The sequence below is a fragment of the Chenopodium album genome, chromosome 17, assembly GCF_948465745.1.
Source record: "Chenopodium album chromosome 17, dcCheAlbu1.1, whole genome shotgun sequence".
Lineage (NCBI taxonomy): Eukaryota > Viridiplantae > Streptophyta > Magnoliopsida > Caryophyllales > Amaranthaceae > Chenopodium > Chenopodium album.
In genome coordinates, this window is record NC_137850.1 from 6,588,162 (window position 1) to 6,605,977 (window position 17,816).

A 17,816-nucleotide genomic window follows, 5' to 3' on the forward strand; every position below is an offset into this window, starting at 1 on the left:
TCTATTGAAAGCGCACATGAATACGAGAAGTAGAGGCCTATTTAGGGCAGGTTCAATCAATTTTAGGTTGGATTTGTACCTTCATCCCCAAACTTCCAGTCTTAGTTCCAGACCTATTGGAGTTAACGATCTCCTGGATCGTTAAGGGGTGTAACCTTCACCCTATGAACGGTTTACAAGTTCCTAAAACTTGTTGGCGACTCTTTTGCTCTAGCTTCCTTCCCTTTGAATGCCACCATGCTTAAGTGTATGATCACAGTGGGGTTTAAGTTTGGGGTAATGCTTAAAATATTCCCTACACGTATGAAACCGGATGTGGCTCTCAAAATCAAGGAAGAAATCAGAAAACAACTGGCTGTAGGATACATCAAAGTATCCAAGTATCCAGAGTGGATAGCTAATGTGGTTCCAGTCCCAAAGTAAGATGGAAGGGTCAGAATGTGTGTTGATTACAAGGATCTCAACAAGGCAAGCCCAAAGGATGGGTTCCCTCTACCTCACATTGACATTCTGGTCAACAATACAGCAAACCATGCACTCCTCTCCTTCATGGACGGCTATGCTGGATATAATCAAGTACTGATGGCTGAGGAAGACATGGAGAAAACCACATTCATTACACAATGGGGTACATATTGCTATACGGTAATGCCATTCGGGTTGAAAAACGCGGGTGCCACCTACCAAAGAGCAGCCACAACATTGTTATATGATATGATGCATAAAGAGGTGGTGGTCCATGTTGACGATATGATCGTCAAGTCAAAAGATCGACCAGGCCACATCATTGCACTTCGCAAATTCTTTGAACGACTCCGCAAATACAACATGAGATTGAATCCAGCAAAGTGCGCATTCGGAGTTACATCAGGCAAACTTCTTGGTCATGTGATCAGTTCTAGAGGGATTGAAATAGATCCCACAAAAGTCAAGGCAATCATGGCCATGCCACCACCCAAGACTGAGAAAGAGATTCGAGGTTTTATCGGAAGGTTGCAATATATAAGCAGGTTCATATCCAAACTCACTGCGATATGTGAACCTATATTCAAGAAACTAAAGAAAAATGTTCCAGTTACATGGGATGATGATTGCCAAAAAGCTTTCGACAAGATCAAAGAATACTCGGCAAATCCTCCCGTGCTAGCGCCAGTAATACCTGACTTTCCTCTTCGACTCTACCTTACGGTCACAAGAGAAACGATGGGAGCAATGCTAGCACAAGAGATCGAAAGCAAAGAGAATGCAATCTATTATTTGAGTAAGAAGCTTCAAGGTTATGAGACCAGGTACACGCCACTCGAAAAGTTGTGTCTCGCACTCGTGTGGGCCGCACAGAAATTAAGACATTACATGCTCACTCATACAGTGCATGTCGTATCAAAGATGGATCCTCTTAAGTACCTGTTCGAGAAAGCAATACTTAATGGCAAATTATCAAGGTGGATAGTCAATCTTGCCTAGTTTGACTTAAAATTTGTACCACAAAAGGCCATCAAAGGTTCTGCAGTCTCTGACTTCTTAGCAAATTTCCCACTGGAAGAAGTTGAGAAAGAAGAAGAAGAGTATGATTTCCCTAACGAAGATCTACTCATGACCGAAGATGATAGATGTACACTCTATTTCTATGGAGCTTCGAACCAAAAGGGTTGTGGTGTAGGAGTCTTTCTCGTATGACCCAACGAAGAGCACATCCCAATTTCCATGAAGCTCGACTTTGATGTCACCAACAACGCTGCAGAATAGTGCATCTTGGGATTAGAAATAGCTGTGGCCTTGGGAATTAAGAAGCTCAGAATCTTTGGCGACTCGTCATTAATCATCAACCAGGTCTCTAAGAGATGGAAAGTGAGAAGTGAAAGTCTCGCTACGTATCAAGCTCATCTAGAAACTCTCACGGAGTAACTAGATGAAGTGGAATACACATACTTGCCTAGAGAGGAGAATCAGTTTGCCGACGCACTAGCTAAGTTGGCATCAATGGTGCGAATCCCAAGAGACACAGTGAGAATGACATTGACTATAGAAACAAGATATGAGCCGGCGTATATTCATGCACTTGATGATGAACAAGAATCACAAGAAGAAGGTGAAGAGCCATAGTATAAAGATATCCTTAACTACGTGACAAAGGGTGAATACCCTCCTAACACTGATGAAAGGGCACGCCGTGCTTTGAGACTCCTGGCCTCACAGTATGTGCTCCTCAGGGAAGAACTCCACAAGAGGACTGCACAAGGGAGAAATCTCTTATGCATGGGTAAGAAAGAAGTGCACAGAACCATGGAAAATCTTCATGCCGGAATATGTGGAACGCACATGAACGCTAAAATGTTAGTCCAAAAGATTCAACGACAAGGTTATCATTGGACTACCATGGAGAGAGACTGTCACGAATATGTCAAGAAATGTATGAAGTGTCAGGTCTACGCAAATTTACAACACGTTCCACCTTCACTTCTCTACACATACACTTCTCCATGGCCTTTCTCTACTTGGGGAATCGACATCATTGGGAAAATAACCCACTAGGACAAGGGGGACACAAGTTTATTCTTGTAGCGATCGACTACTTCACCAAATGGGTCGAAGCGACTTCATATGCTAAACTTACAGCAAAACATGTAGCTCAATTCATCGAGAAGAACATTATTTGCCGCCACGGTGTACCGCATGAAATGATCAGTGATAATGGGACGCATTTCCAAGCCGAGTGCGCTGAACTATTACAGAAATATCATATCAAGCATCACAGATCATCACCCTACAGACCACAAACGAATGGTGCATGCGGTTAAATCGACCAATAAGAATGTGAAAACTATCATCGAAAAAGTGACTGAAAATTACAAAGATTGGCCAAACAAGCTACATTTCGCTCTTTAGGGTTATCGAACTTCCGTTCGTACATCAATGGGGGCTACACCTTTTTCTTTAGTCTATGGAGTTGAAGCCGTACAACCAATCGAGTTAGAAATCCCTTCTCTCTAGATTGCGTTAGAAAGCCAACTAGATGAAGTCGACTGGATTAAAGTGAGATATGATGAACTAGTCTTACTTGATGAAAAACGCTTGGCAGTTTTGTATCATGTCCAAATCTACCAACAACGTATGGAACGACACTTTAATAAAAAGTCAAGACTAGGAATATCAAAGAAGGCGATTTAGTGCTTAAGGCACTGCGCAAAAATGTGTTAGATCCAAGAGGAAAATTTAGACAAAATTGGTCAGGTCCATACGTTGTCAAGTCCATTTTGTCGGGCAGAGCGGCACAATTAGTAGACATGGATGACAACGGCTTCCATAATTTAACCAACTTGGATCAACTCAAGAAATTTTATGCCTTGTTGCATGGGTTCAAGACCCGTTAGAGCTACGTCTGGCCTGATTCCTTTTAAGGATACGTAGGCAACCCCTCAAGGGGGCCCGACCATTTAAAAAATAAAAATCCCTTGTTCGATTAACCAAATACAACACACAAGGCATCAAAATGCGACAAAGCCAAGAAAATCGCACAGTGGCAACCATCGCGCCATGTCAGACGACACCGCGCCACGGCAGAAAACGCCGAACCATCTTGTCTTTACCCTTCCCTTTTACCTAACTCTTCTTCTTAGGCATGATAGGAGTCTTAAACTTAATTCCTTGTGTTCTTGGACCAAGACGATCCTTAGGAGGTGCCTTATTACTTCCATGTCGTTCCTTCACATCACCGTCAAATCTACCCGATCCAACTCGCTCTCTCCTACTTTGAGGATTCAACCATGACTTGTATACACTAGACAAGGGTGGAGGAGGTTGATTACTCGCAGAAACGGTCCACAAGGGTCTTCCAATCCAATACGTCTCATACTTGTGAACATTACTTTCATGCAATGATACTTCACGAGGGCTATCATTATAGCGTGGAACTACCTGTTCAAGTCCGTATTGTCACATTAATCGGGAAGGGCAATAAAAAGTCAATTTAGAGAGACTAGGAACACGACAATACGGGTATCATTCGTCCCAACCATCTTAGTCAGCCTCCACCAAGGCACCACCCATCGAATGGAAAATTATCTCTTCGCAAAGAACAACTTCCAATCATCATAAGACATGTTTGCAGAGTATTTTTTCTTTCTACGAACTAGACAGGGACCATACTTTTTGATACCTTCAGGGGCTTCAAAGAGTTCCAAACGCTCCATTAACCAAATCTTAAAAAAAAACACAGATGATCAGTAAAAAAAAAAAAAGATGGAGCACCGTGACACGGCACACAACACCGTGTCGCGGAAAGCAGTGCCGTGGCACGGTGCCAGCCACGTGTCACGGTTATCAAACCGGAACAGTACTAGAGAGCCCTTCCTGACGGCTTTCCGGTCAGAGTTTGCTTCGTCGAGACCACGCAGAGTTTCTCCAAGGCATGTAGGCATAGGGGATCTTCCAGATTCAATATGTTCAAGCACAGATGCTAAGCTAGCATGTCCTACTCTACCGTTTGCAAATAAAAGCTTGCTAAATATGCAAAAGCTCTTCTACGGTATACATGGTATGACTCAGAGACAGGACGATTGAAATATAAATTTGCAAGATTTTCTAGATCTACCTCGTTACTAGACATAATTTTATTTAAATTTGGATATGTCAGATTTAGATGACGCTCAAAATCCTGGTAATAATATTCACGCAGAGTAGGCATTGCAACGAGAACTCTAGCAGGGAAGCCAAAGATAACACCAAATTCCTCTGGCAGAGGACATATTTCATCATAATCGAACTTGAAACAATGGATTTCCGAACTCCAATAGTCTATGGCCGCTCTCAAAAACTCATGTTCAATTGCAACATGCCTTAACGCCGATAAACCTCTGACATGGAACAACTCTAGCTCTCTTTTCTCTGCACTGGTAAAAGAATATGACCAGTCACGCAATGTATTATCAAAATTCTGAGACATTATTATTGAAATATGAAATTTTAGTTATTTTATGTTTCGTAATTATGCATATCACGAATTAACTGGTCGTAATTTATAACCAAAATAGTCTAGAAACGCAAAAAATTTATCCTGTCCCACGCGCAAACACACCGCTGCACTATTTGTGCTCCGCGACACGGTAAAGTACACCTTGTCACAGGACAAATTACCGTGACGCGATAACATCTACCATGACACAGCACTGGCCACGTGTCACGGTGGTTACGCGTCATCAATTTTTTATCTTTGACCTCTTTTTCCGGATTTTTCTTTTATTTTTCCTTAATCGTTTATCCTTTTAACTCTTTTTTCCGAGAGTTTTATTCCTAATAAAACTCTCCCTTTATTTTATTTTTACTTTTATTTTTATTTTCTTTTTATTTTTAGGGAAGTTGTAAAACTTGTCCCATTTTTTTTCTTTTTATTTTTGGGGAAGTTGTAAAACTTGTCCCATTTTTTTTTATTTCTTTTTATAATTTTTCCATTCCTTTTTCGTATTTTTTTCTTTTGGGAGAAAGTCGGTACCCTCCACTTACGAAAAAACTAACAGTTTTTTTTGTCGTGTCATTAATAAAATACACAATCACACACAAACAGTCACAGTTACACACTAACATACACACTAATCGAATAGATAAAGTGTCAAATACAGAGAGTGTGATGACATGTACAAGAGTGAGTGATGGTACAAAAGTAGTGTCAATGTACATAATAAAACCCTTGGTCAAAAATCTGAAGAACTAGGATCAATGTCATCACGAGACTGCGAGTAAGGGAATGGCAGACCAAAAAGACCCTTCATCATCCGAGTACGAGGAGTAGTGTCCCTACTAGTCCCCACAAATCCTGTGGAAGACATAGTCAAGGAAGGTCCTGTCCAGCTGGTAAACTGCATAGGCTGACTCCAAGATGTAGGCATCGTCGGTGGAGGCATCGTCCCAGACAATGGAACCGAAAATAAGCCCTGATCCACAGGAGGAATGATCGGCCTAAACTCAGGTTGTGAAGGCTGGAATGGCTAGGAAAATGGAGGACGCTGCCACTGGGCCTGAAAATGCTAGAATGGCTGAGAAGACTGAGGCTATTGGGTCTGAGAGTGATGGAATGTCTGGAAAGATAGAGGACGCTGTTACTGAGTCTGAAACTCCTAAAATGGCTGAGAAGACTGAGGCTGCTGCCATTGGATCTGAAAATGCCGACGAACCTTTGGGGATATGTAATACCTCGTATTTTTATACGTATTTTATTTAAAATAAGTATTTTGTGGAGTATTTAAATAAATTGAAATGTTTTATTTATGGCATTTTAATTATTCATTTTAAATAAGTTTGGAAATATTTTATAAAAGGAAAGTTTATTTAATTAATTATTTTATTAAAGTTAGGGTTTAATTTAGGAAAGTTTTATTTTAGTAAAGTTTTATTAGGAAAGGGATTAGGAAAAAAGTAAAAAGGAAAAGTTTAGGTAACACGGGTTTTTAGAGAAAGAGGTATAAATATTTAACACTTGGGCAAATTAAACTTTGCCCAAAGTGGAGAAAACCCAAGGCAAACTTTCTCTCCCTTCTCCTTTATTTTTCTTTTCTTTTTCTTTCTTTTTCCCCTTCCCCTTTTCGACTTGCACCACCGCCAGCCACCACCACCATCGGTGGGCCGCCGGCCGCCACCAGCACCAGTCGGCAGAGGCGGCAACTGGCAGTGGTGCCGGCCTGCTGTCTGGCTGCTCCTTCTCCCTTTCGAAAAAAAAAATTAAATCTTTGTTTTTAAATCTTGTTTAAACCTTAGATCTAATTATAAATTAAGGGTTTTGTGTTAATATTATGATGTTTGATTATAAGTAGTATGTAATTTAATTTTCAGATTTTAATTCTAATTAAAAGCCCCAATTTTGAAACCCTAGATTCACAAATTATTAATTATTGAAGGATTATGATTTAGGGTGGTTTAAACCCTTTAATTTAAGTATTTTAAAGCATAATTACAGTAAGTTTTTATTAATATATAGTGCTGGAATTTTTGGTAGTATGCTAAAAATCAAGTTTCTTTAAGGAATTTTAATTACCCATTAATTGGGATTAAAGTATGAGGTTTTAAATAAAATTTCAGCTTGTTTTAATTAAATTATGAGTGGTTTAATAAGAGTATATATTGCTGGAAATTTGTGTAAAGTGGATTTTAATACTCAATTATTATTTTAAATTGTAGGAGACTTTGAAGTGAGTAATTTTTATTAGTCGTGGCGATATTAAGATCGTTTTCAAGGTACGTTCACGTACTTAGCATATTTTTGATGATGTAGTAGCATGCTAGATGTGATTAATTGATTACAAGTAGTATCATGCTAGATTATGAATGGAAATTGTGATTTGGTTGATATTGGTGATTGAATTATGAAGCATGATTTATTTGTGACTGATTAATGAATGGAAAACACACTAAATGTTGAGTATGAACCACACTTTTATTTATGGCATGATAGAAAACATGTTTAATTAAACTAAATGTTTAATTTAGATTGGAATATTAAAAGGGAATTTTATTATGGTTCATATAATTTTTATTGATGCTATAAGCATGGGGAATGAGCTATGTAAGTGTTTATGTACACAAGGAATAAATATGTTGGTGCCTTAGTGCACTTAAGGTGTTTTTAACACTGAGGGATAGGATTTTGGTGCATTAAGCGTTTAAAAAAGGATTCAACATTAAATATTATGTGGTCACTAATTATTCAAGAATCAAATTGGAGTGTTTATTTGTTTGAATAATTATAATGTTTGATGTTATTGTGATTTGTGAATCATCACCAAGTTTAATAATATGTAAAGAACGTAAAGTGAAAGAGATTACGCACCAAAACACTTGAAACGTATATACCTTGAGTATGAACATATGGGCGGAGTTATGCGACTTTATATTTGACCATAACTTCTACTGGGAGTACAAGACACTATATTTTCCTTTTTATTATGCGCAGTAATTCCGCCACTTACGAGTGGTTCTTTTATACTGGCACGGTTAGCTCCCGTGTTAAAACCCCTTTATTAGGGCAGGTTAGGGGGAAACCCATTCGATGCATAATCAAAACTAAATAATTTATTTAGTTACTTAGTTAAGAAGTTTTGTTGTATGTTGTGAGCTTGAAAACAGGTGCAATCAGGTAAGTTGAGTGTTGATAGGTAAAAGCATGTTAGTGTGTTTAATTACACTTATGTACTAAGCTTTGCTGATTGTGTTTGTTTGTGTGTTTGTTGGCCTTGTCTTACCTTGGCCCTATGATGACCCATTTTTAATGGAGAGTAGTGGAAAGAAGTAGAGAGAAGCTTTTCAGGTGATGAAGCATATTCATGATGGGCATGAGTGAAGAGCGAATCATGCTAGTTTCCATAAGTTTATGATGTGTTATTGCTTTAATTATATTATGATATTTCTGTTGCGAGACTAACGTAAAGGTTTTTAAGTTGAATTGATTTTGTTAAGGGCCTACAATGGTTCCAAATTGTAGGTTTGACTTTATTTTACTTTGGTTTGACTTTGCTTTTGATTGGTTAACTTTTTAAGTTGAGTTGTTTGAAATATTTTAAAGGAGAGTCTTCTGCTATGTATCTTTGATAGTTGCCTTAGCCATTTTCACGGTGGCGATAATATCTTAGATTTTCCTATTTAAAGTTTTAAATAGGGAAAAACAGGTATTTCAAAAGAAAGGAATTTCTGGGGTGTTACAGGATCGTTTGTGGCGACTAGTCTCCCCTCCGTCCGAGCCTCTATGCCTCGAGCACGAGCGAGACTTCCGTCACCTCCGTCGCTCCTGAAGGTCACAAAATGAAAAAAAAATATCAGTGGTGTAAGATAAAACAAAAGGTAAACATGGGAAAACATGTGAATATACCTCATGAACATCGTCTGAACCACTCTGACAACTCGCACCGCGTCGTAGCTTGATGACGCAATGTTTTAGAGCATCAACCAGCTTCATTATACCCATCATATCCAAGTGCGTAACCCGAAAGCAAAAAAAAAACCAGTAACAAGCAATATTAAGAAGAATGCAAGTTGTGTTAGAAAGCTTACTGGCTCGAACTCATCAGGCAGGGACTCTTACGCCTGTTTAAAACCCTCTGGGGCATTAGCAATATGCTCCTCGACTATACCAATCGGTCTCGGGTAACGGACGGACTGAGGCGGGATCTCGACCTTCCCCCCTACGACAAGCAGTCGCCTAAAACATGATCGAATAATCAGGTTATTCGACGGTTTAAACAGGGATTACCATAAAAAATTCTCAAAAAATCAAAACCTCAGGAAGACGGGGTGGAGGAGCCAAGTAAGGATGCAAGTCTTGAGAATAATCGCCGTCGATGCGCACAAGCTCCTGCCAAGAAAACTGATAGTGCTCTCTTGTGTTCAGCAGCTCCTCCAACAAGCGTGAGTGCAACATCAACTCAGGCGGAGACAATGGCAACACAAAACGATCAACGATGTGCCGACGGACTGCACGCTCTCCGAGGTACCAAACAATACGTGATGTACCAAAGAAGACGATATGACATGTCGAGCGCTCCAAAGCCTTGGGAAGTTCAGTCAAGCCAGCCTATGGCCGATACTAGATCTCGATCGGGACCTGATAACCATAAAAGAATGCAGTGAATGCCAAAAAAATAACATCAAAGTGAAAGAAATACACTGTGAAGTCGATCCTTACGCCAACAGTAGAGGTACCCCGACGCAACAGCCCTCGCAGACTCGGTACTGACTCCACTCGTGACTCGTCCCGCTCACGCCAGCTGGCATCGATAGGAAAGTCGTGGACTACTCCGCGACGCTGTCGAGGGGCTAATCTTGGAAAGTACTCATAAAACCACAGTTGCAACAAGAATAATTTTTAAATACATGAGCCAAACCAGTAAAAGAAAAACATGAAGAAAAAAGGATCGTCACCTCTACGACTCTCCAAAGACCATAAACGGCGACAAGGGATTGATCGTTCAGCTGCCTGCAGCCATGACGCAGAGACTAGAGTACATCAGCATACCCTACAATAGCCCAACTAAAGGATCCTATCTCAGCGATCCTGGTTAGAGACGGCAGGTAATAAACGAGCGCGCGAGAACTCCTATCATGGAAAGAGTCCTGGAAATTAGGATCAAGATGAAGATCCGTACTCGCTGCTCAGGCGTCGTCTCAGCAATATCAAAACCATGAGCGAGAACAAAAGTCGACTTTGATCGTCCACTCCGAGGACCACCCCGAGGCACCGGTCGAGTCCTGATATGGTGAACGACAAGACCTAACAAGTCCACTGCTTCACTCGCCCCCGAAGTGAGGTCAGGAATTTGCTAAACAGGCCGATCGGTGAAACGCAAGCCGCTGATCATGCTGAAATCGAGAGGAGTCACAGTCATCTCCCCCCAAGAGAAGTGGAAAGTGTTGGTAGTATCCTAAAAATACTCCAACAACGCTTGGACGACTATCGAACCACAATCTTGGGGACTGCGAAATCCCACAACTGCTGAATAAAAATCTCCTAAACCAGCAGACTCCCACAAGGCGTTGGTGATGGGATCCCCTGTGATGACTCTGTATAGTCGGGGAATCAAGTCTCCAGCTCCTGAACCATGATGGTGACGTACGCCATTGACTAATCCGGCAAGCAGACGGTGAGAAATATGGTTCTCACGACAGAAAACTAACTCGTCTGGTGTCCACGAGGGTGGAGTCCACTTACCCCGGCTCGTAAAGGGGCGAGGCTCGGTCTCCAAGGCATCATCTATGTCCTCAGGAACCGAGGGAGTGTCCTCTCTGAAAGCCTGACGCCGGCCAATAGTAGAAATATCTCAATCTCGTTGTCTAGGCATGCTATTATGTTCAAACAAAAAAATAAAAATCTAAATACTTAGCATCATTTCCTAAGTTATTTAGTTATTTATTCAAAAAGAAAAAAAAAACAAAATAACTTAACAGCTACTGCAAATTGCATTTTCTGTTATACGCTAAATTTTTACCTCAAGGCTAAAAATTTGCAAAATAATAGAATCATTTCTAGTATATTGTTTCTCCATGAAAAACTTATACTACAGTTCTCTTAATCGCGTGATACTATGTTTTCCATGACAATGTAGTACATGCACACACACACACACACACACACAAAAAAAAAAAAAAAAAAAAAAAAAAAAAAAAAAACAGAGCATGTTCGAAATTGCACAAAAACAATAGATCGGCACATCATAGCATGTTTTACAAGATCTACAACAATTATATCATCATTTCAAGTGCAAGAAACAACAAGGAAAAACAAGAACACTATTCACGCACAAAGTAGTACCAAAAATGGTGATTTGCTCATTTCTTCACTGTAGACACCCATTTGTGTCTCCCCAAAACCAAACTCAGTGATGAATACCTATCACGTCGAACCATAATAGAATAAGGTGAAAGTGTGAAAAGTCAAGTGTTGCGGGTTAGTTTTTATTAAATTCTCTTCTTTCTGTTTTCGAAAACCCACTCTATTTTATGAAAACGTCCAATCCAATTTAGTTTGGTCCATGATAAGGGTCCAATAATAGTGTAGTTGGATGGGGCTTTAAAAGACCTTCCAACGATATATTATAAGCCCAATTCCGATGAATAATGAGGAAGTTATGGCCAAAATACTAAACTGGGCCCAAACCGGATTTTACCTACGACCCAATGATCATGTGGAGGGTCCAAAGGTTTAATCCTATTCCTAAACTAATTAGGATTGATTAGAATCTTCTATAAAGTTTCTAAAATATCTTAATTATCCTTTTTTGAAAAGATAAGATTTTTGAATTTGATTTAAATATAAACTTTCCTTTTTTAAAACTTTCCTAATTCTATTCGGATTTAAACATGTTCAAAGATAGTCAGATAATATTTTCGTGCCTCATATATTTTATCCAAATTTTATACGGTTGGATAGATCTTGAAATTATCTTTCCAATGATATATTATAATAATAAATCCGAGCTATAACGAAAAAGATATAAAAGATATACGAAACTCTATCCAAAACTGACACCGTCCTACTATTTCGTCCATATCTTTTTATCTACAAAAGATTTTAATCTGATTCCAATTGCATTTGAAAGTAGACTTCAAGAGCTTTCCAACGACATATTATATGACTTATTTGGGCTTTTAGATCAAAAGATATGATAAAAACAAAATCCGCAAAAACTGTTTCTGTCGCCAAACGACAGGCTTGTCGCCTCGCGACAGACTCTGTCGCCTGGTGACAGGATAAATTTCTGGTGACAAGGTCGGTTTGTTAGCGACAGCGTGGAGTTTTATTCCTTATCAAATTCTATGATTTTCTGGACTTTTTCCTTATAAATAGGGTCTCAAACCTCCGTTTTTATTCATCAATTCTCTTAATCAACTTTCATCAATCTAAGATCAACTACTATCATTTCTCATCTATTCTCCCAATCAATTCTCTCTATTCTCTCTCTTGAGCAATATATGCTTTCTTTCTCTCTCTCTTTCTAAACTAGCTTTTTACAAAACACAATTCCGCATTCACAAGACTTAGAATCATCTAACCAAGTTCGAAGTTGCCTTCGCCTTAGACGTGAAAGGTTTAATATTTTCTGAGGGTTTGGTCCAAAACTAGTCAAAACTTTATTTAATTTGATTTTAGTTTAATTCTTTAGTCGTTCTTTATTATTTTCATTGAAGTTTACTAACTTGTGTATTTTGTTATTAGAAAGAGGTACGAGGCTTCAAAGTTAGTAGATTAGCTTACTCTCTATTTCTTTCACAATGTAGATTGCATGCTTATTATTGTTTATGATTCCTATTATCATGTTAGGATGCTTTTAATGCTTTCTAGTATCATGTTAGGATGTTTTTATGCTTTCTAGTATCATGTTTAGGATGTCTTTACTCTTTCTAATATCATGTTAGTACTATGTTAGGTTTGAAGCTTTGATCTTTATTGTTTAGTGACATGCTAGGATTTGTTATTAATCTTGTTAGTATCATGCCTAGGATCTTGCTATTATTATTGAGCTTTATTATGCCTTATCATGCTATTATCATGATTATTATTATTTCTTGATTTATTATTATGTTGCTTGATATTATTTATTGTTATTGCTTGATCACGCCTTTTATGCAGGTTTAAAGGGAATTTGTACTTGAAACCACGCTTAATAAGATAATTAATAATTTGGTTTAGGCTAATGTGATTTTAACTCAAGTGATCGCCAATAATAGTCTTATTTGTGCATTAATTTCAACCAACATAGATTAAACAGGGTAGGATTAATATAATGTTTGTATGTTATTCGAAAAGCGCACATGAATACGAGCAGAACAAAGTAGAGGCCTATTTTATAGGGCGGGTCCTTTCTTTTGTAGATTGGATTCGTACCCTCATCCCCGAACCCTGTTTGGTTCAAGACCTTATGGAGTAGTTGACGGTCCTTTGGATTGTCTTTTGGGTTTACAAGTTCCTAAAACTTGTTGGCGACTCTTTTTGCTCTTTGTCTTTCCCTTTGGAACGCCACCGTACTTTAGTGTATGATCACAGTGGGGTTCAAGTTTGGGGTTATCATAATGCTTGAAATATTCCCTACAGTTTTTGGCGACTCCACTGGGGAGGATTTCTATTTATATTCCTGAAATTTATTTAATTTTGGCAATTATTTAGAATGAGCGGATGAGACTCGAAAAATTCTAAGTATTTCATGTGCGTGATTTGATTAACATTATTGTCATATGCATTAAAAGGTCCTCATGGGAGTACCCCATGAGTCAATCCATAGGAATTTTACACGTAGGAAATTTGAGAAATATCTTTCATGCCTAGAATCGAAAAGATGATGCGAAATCTGGAAAATTCGAAGAACACAGAAACTTGCCAAGGCATGTAGGAACTAGCGTCTAGAAAACAGGGCTTGTCGCCCGTAAAAAGTTTCTGTCACCTGGCGACAGTTCTGTCGCTTGGCGACAGAAGCTTTTTTACGGCGACAGTCCCTGTAGTCTGGCGCCAAGTTCTTCCAATACCGAGCCAGGGGTCTGCCTTCTTGCTTTGACCATTTCTAGTGTTGTTGGCTCGATTTTGCTTATTGATTGAGTTATTTTCTCACTTTTCTGAACCCCATATGTGTTCTACATATGGAAATAACCCTCTGGGGGTTCCTGCTTCACCTGCCCAATGGAATATCCCACTATCATGTGCAAAGTTCAGATTTGGGTACGTGTAATGTTTGTGAATCCACCAAACCATGGAGTCGATTCCGATTTCATCTCGCACTCGCGGAATCCTGTCCATTCGCTCCAACCCTCCCGGTAGGCTTGTGTGCAATGCATATGGATTCTTAACCATGGACCTTTTTTACTTAACCCATATCCTCGAACTTTAGAGAACTAGAGCCATGGTTAGGTTGCAAACTCATCTTGTGACTATGTGAACTACTTGTGCACCCTTGCTTGTATATATTATATATGTGTTAACCGTTTGTTTGACTTGTGTTAAAAACTAAATAAATTGACTAATGACTAAAAGGACTTTGTCTAATTAATTAATTTTGAATTAATTCAAGGCTAATAAATCAATCAATTCGACTTAGTACGACTTTAGGCATGTCCAATTAGAGTAAAATTACTGGAAACAGTCCAGATTAATGTTCCAGCAATGGCACAGGAATTTGGACTATGGCGCTGCAGTTTAGTGTTTGTCGCCTGGCGACAGTTTTGTCGTCTGGCGACAGGCTCTAAACAGTGGCGACAGTCCTGTTGTTTTAGCGACACTCCAGTTTTCTTGCTCGAGTCATCACGACGAGTCTAATTCACAGTCTACTAATCAGTTTATCATTTTATTAATGGTTCAAACCATGTTTAAGTCTTTAATTGAGTTTAGGCACTTAAAGTCCAATGGTCATACACTAAGAGTCAAAGACTTTGTTTAAATTAATTAATTAATTAATTTGAACTAATGAATAAGCCTTAAGTCGAGTCATAGTTCCTTTTAGTCAACCCGGATTTTTATTCCCGCATACTGCACATGCGTCAACTTGTTTTGGTCATAGCCGGAATCTAGGAAGAACCACGAGTCGTATAACCTATGGATCTGTAGCCCCGAGTTTTATCTTTAATTTGGCGTTGGTTTCGTCCCAATCAGAGTCACAGATTAAAAGTTATGACTAAAATACCACAGCCTGTTCAGTTTAATGCACATACGTGAAGTCTTAATTTAGTCTTTGCTTAAGTCTAGTCACATAGTCTAGCCACATGGTCATGACACAAGTCTTAACATGTCACCTAAACTCACTAGTCTTAGCACACACTTTGTATATGTCGCCGTGACCATGTCTTAGGTCCATGCATGAGTCGTTCTTCCGTCATTTGATCTGGGGGTCCATTCTATTCTTAATTCTTCCATATTTCTCCATCTCCATTATTCTTTCCCCATGCATATCATACCTCTCACTCTTCCATAATCTTTTCCCATCTATTGCATGTTGAATAAAGCTTGAGTCAAAATAATTGGTATAAAACTTATCCTTAATTTCCCTTTCTACAGTACTTGGTCAAGGAAAGAAGGGCGTTTAATCAAGGACAACACCTTTGTTCAAGTTTTACTTTTTGACAAACCAATCGGTAGGAAAAGGAAAGCTAAGAAGGCAATGGCTAGTCAAGAAGAACTTAATGAGGTCAAGGGACAGGTAGCCAACTTGGCTGAGATGTTACAAAACTTATCACTGCAAATAAGTAATCCTGAAAAACAAAAACAAATGGACCTAATCCAGGAAAGCTTGGGCAAACTGTCCAACGACTTTAGATTTCAAGAGATTAGCTCCCAAGGGGTCTCGGTGGATAAGGACCTTCTCCCACAAAAGTTCAATCCCAATGACATCCCTAAGTTCAAGGCTATGTACAATCCTTATTTTCATTTAAGAGCTTTTGAAACTGTAATGAGTATTAAGGGGATAGATAGAAAAGCATTTCATTCTGTATTTTCATTATCCTTAGAAGCTGTATGTCAACAGTGGTACTTTTCACTTGATAAAGAAAAGACCTCTAGTTGGGAATCTATTGTAAGTTCTTTCATTGAAAGGTATAAATGCAATATACAAATTGAAACCGACCATAGACAGCTTGAGATGCTAAGACAAAAAGAAAATGAAAGTTTCACCTCCTTCTTTAATAAATGGAGGGAAACTACTGCAAAAATGATTGAAGTCCCTACTAAGAAAGAGGCTGTGAGGTTATTTATCAAAAATTTACAAGAGAAGTATTCGAAGCATTTGAGATATCAACACAACTTGAACACTTTCAAGGCAGTCTACGACATAGGCTTGAAGATGACCTTGCAAAACAAAAAGCTACTAACAATAGTAACCAAAGTGGCTGGAAAGGAAAGAAGAACGACAATCCTTCTTCTTCTGAAAACACCCACTCTAGTAACAATGTTAGTACCTTTGACCTCAATGAAGTCTTAGCCATGAATAACCAAGAATCTAAGAAAGAATTAAGGAAAGAATTCACTCCTATTCGGATGAGCTATGATGTTGCCTTCGATCGACTCCATACTAAGGGGCTCATTACTCCCATTGGACCTATTCAAGATCCCGCACCTGAAAAGAGATTGCCTAGTTGGAATCCGGATGCACATTGTAAATACCATCAAGGTAGGGGTCATACTACTGAGAGCTGTTGGAAGCTAAAGGAGGCCATCCAATATTTGATCGACAATAACAAGCTTCCTATACCTCCAGTCGACAAGAAGACCGAGTGATGATAAAGCACAAGACAAGAGAAAGATTTCGTGACATCTTTTTTCTATTTCATTTTTTATTCTTTTCCCCAATAAGTCTAGCATAGGCACCCTTTGTTTACCTTAGATTTATTACATAGTTTTTTTTATTTACTTTTTTTTCCCTTTTAATAAAATGAGCATTTTAATTTCTTGCATATGATCATTGCATTGCAAAAAAAAAAAACAAAAAAACAAAAAAAAAAAAAAAAAAAAAAAATTCTATGTCGAATTAAGCACAAGGTATACCCATGATTAGAGGCACCTCTTGTAGCCATATCATATCTCTTACCCTTCAAATATATAATCCTTTTCTTGATAAACCACTTTGAGCCTCGTCTAACGATAGACCTTTCATTTTTCAACCCATATCTACCTAACCTTGGGATGGGATGGTGTGTAACTTATGCAAGTTTCAAATATGAAAGCTTGAGTGATTTCAAAAATAAGCAAAAATGAATAAAAGTGTACAAAAGGGCAAGTGTTCCAATGTCTTGGATATAAAAATATCTTTGATAAGAACATGTCTCAGATTGCGTTTCTTATCGAGTGCTCGGTACCGTGCCTGAGAAACATGAATGCCAAGTGAGTGATAGACCGCATGATCGAGATTGTCCACACTTATAAAAAAAATGCGAATATGAAAAATGCAAAAGCGAAAAAGAAGAGCAAATAAAAAAAAAGAAAAAAAGCTCAAAAATGAGAAAACTCAAGCATAAAAAATAAAAAGATTTAAAAGCAAGGTTGCACACCTTGGGGGCTTATCTAGGGTCTTGAGCCTTTATCCCCTTCTTCTCTAACCTTTAGTCTAACCACGTTACAACCCTTAAAAGACCTTTTGAGGTATACACACACTTGTGCGAGGTTCGGCTAGAGCTACGTTTGGCCTGATTCCTAACGGATACGTAGGCAACCTCATATTGAGGTGCGGCCATAATAAAAATGCATTCATTTTCACATTCACACACTTACACCATGATCATATCAAGGGATTTCCAATGCTCATCCCTATTTACTTAGAGCTAGACTTGGGGGCTTTATCCTTACATCATTAGACTACCTAGCCTAA

At 38.7% G+C, this 17,816-nt stretch overlaps 1 protein-coding gene across 1 annotated transcript in view; it reads right to left on the reverse strand.

The window, feature by feature from the left end:
- LOC145589451 (ABC transporter G family member 28-like) overlaps positions 1–17,816 on the reverse strand; it is a 57,381-nt gene that overhangs the window by 34,606 nt on the left and 4,959 nt on the right. Inside the window, exons 2-4 of the mRNA XM_081646025.1 lie at positions 9,665–11,310; positions 9,260–9,583; positions 9,034–9,181 (exon numbers count right to left, since the gene is read on the reverse strand). The gene's annotated coding sequence lies outside the window, so the exon portion shown is untranslated. The remainder of the gene's footprint in view (positions 1–9,033; positions 9,182–9,259; positions 9,584–9,664; positions 11,311–17,816) is intronic.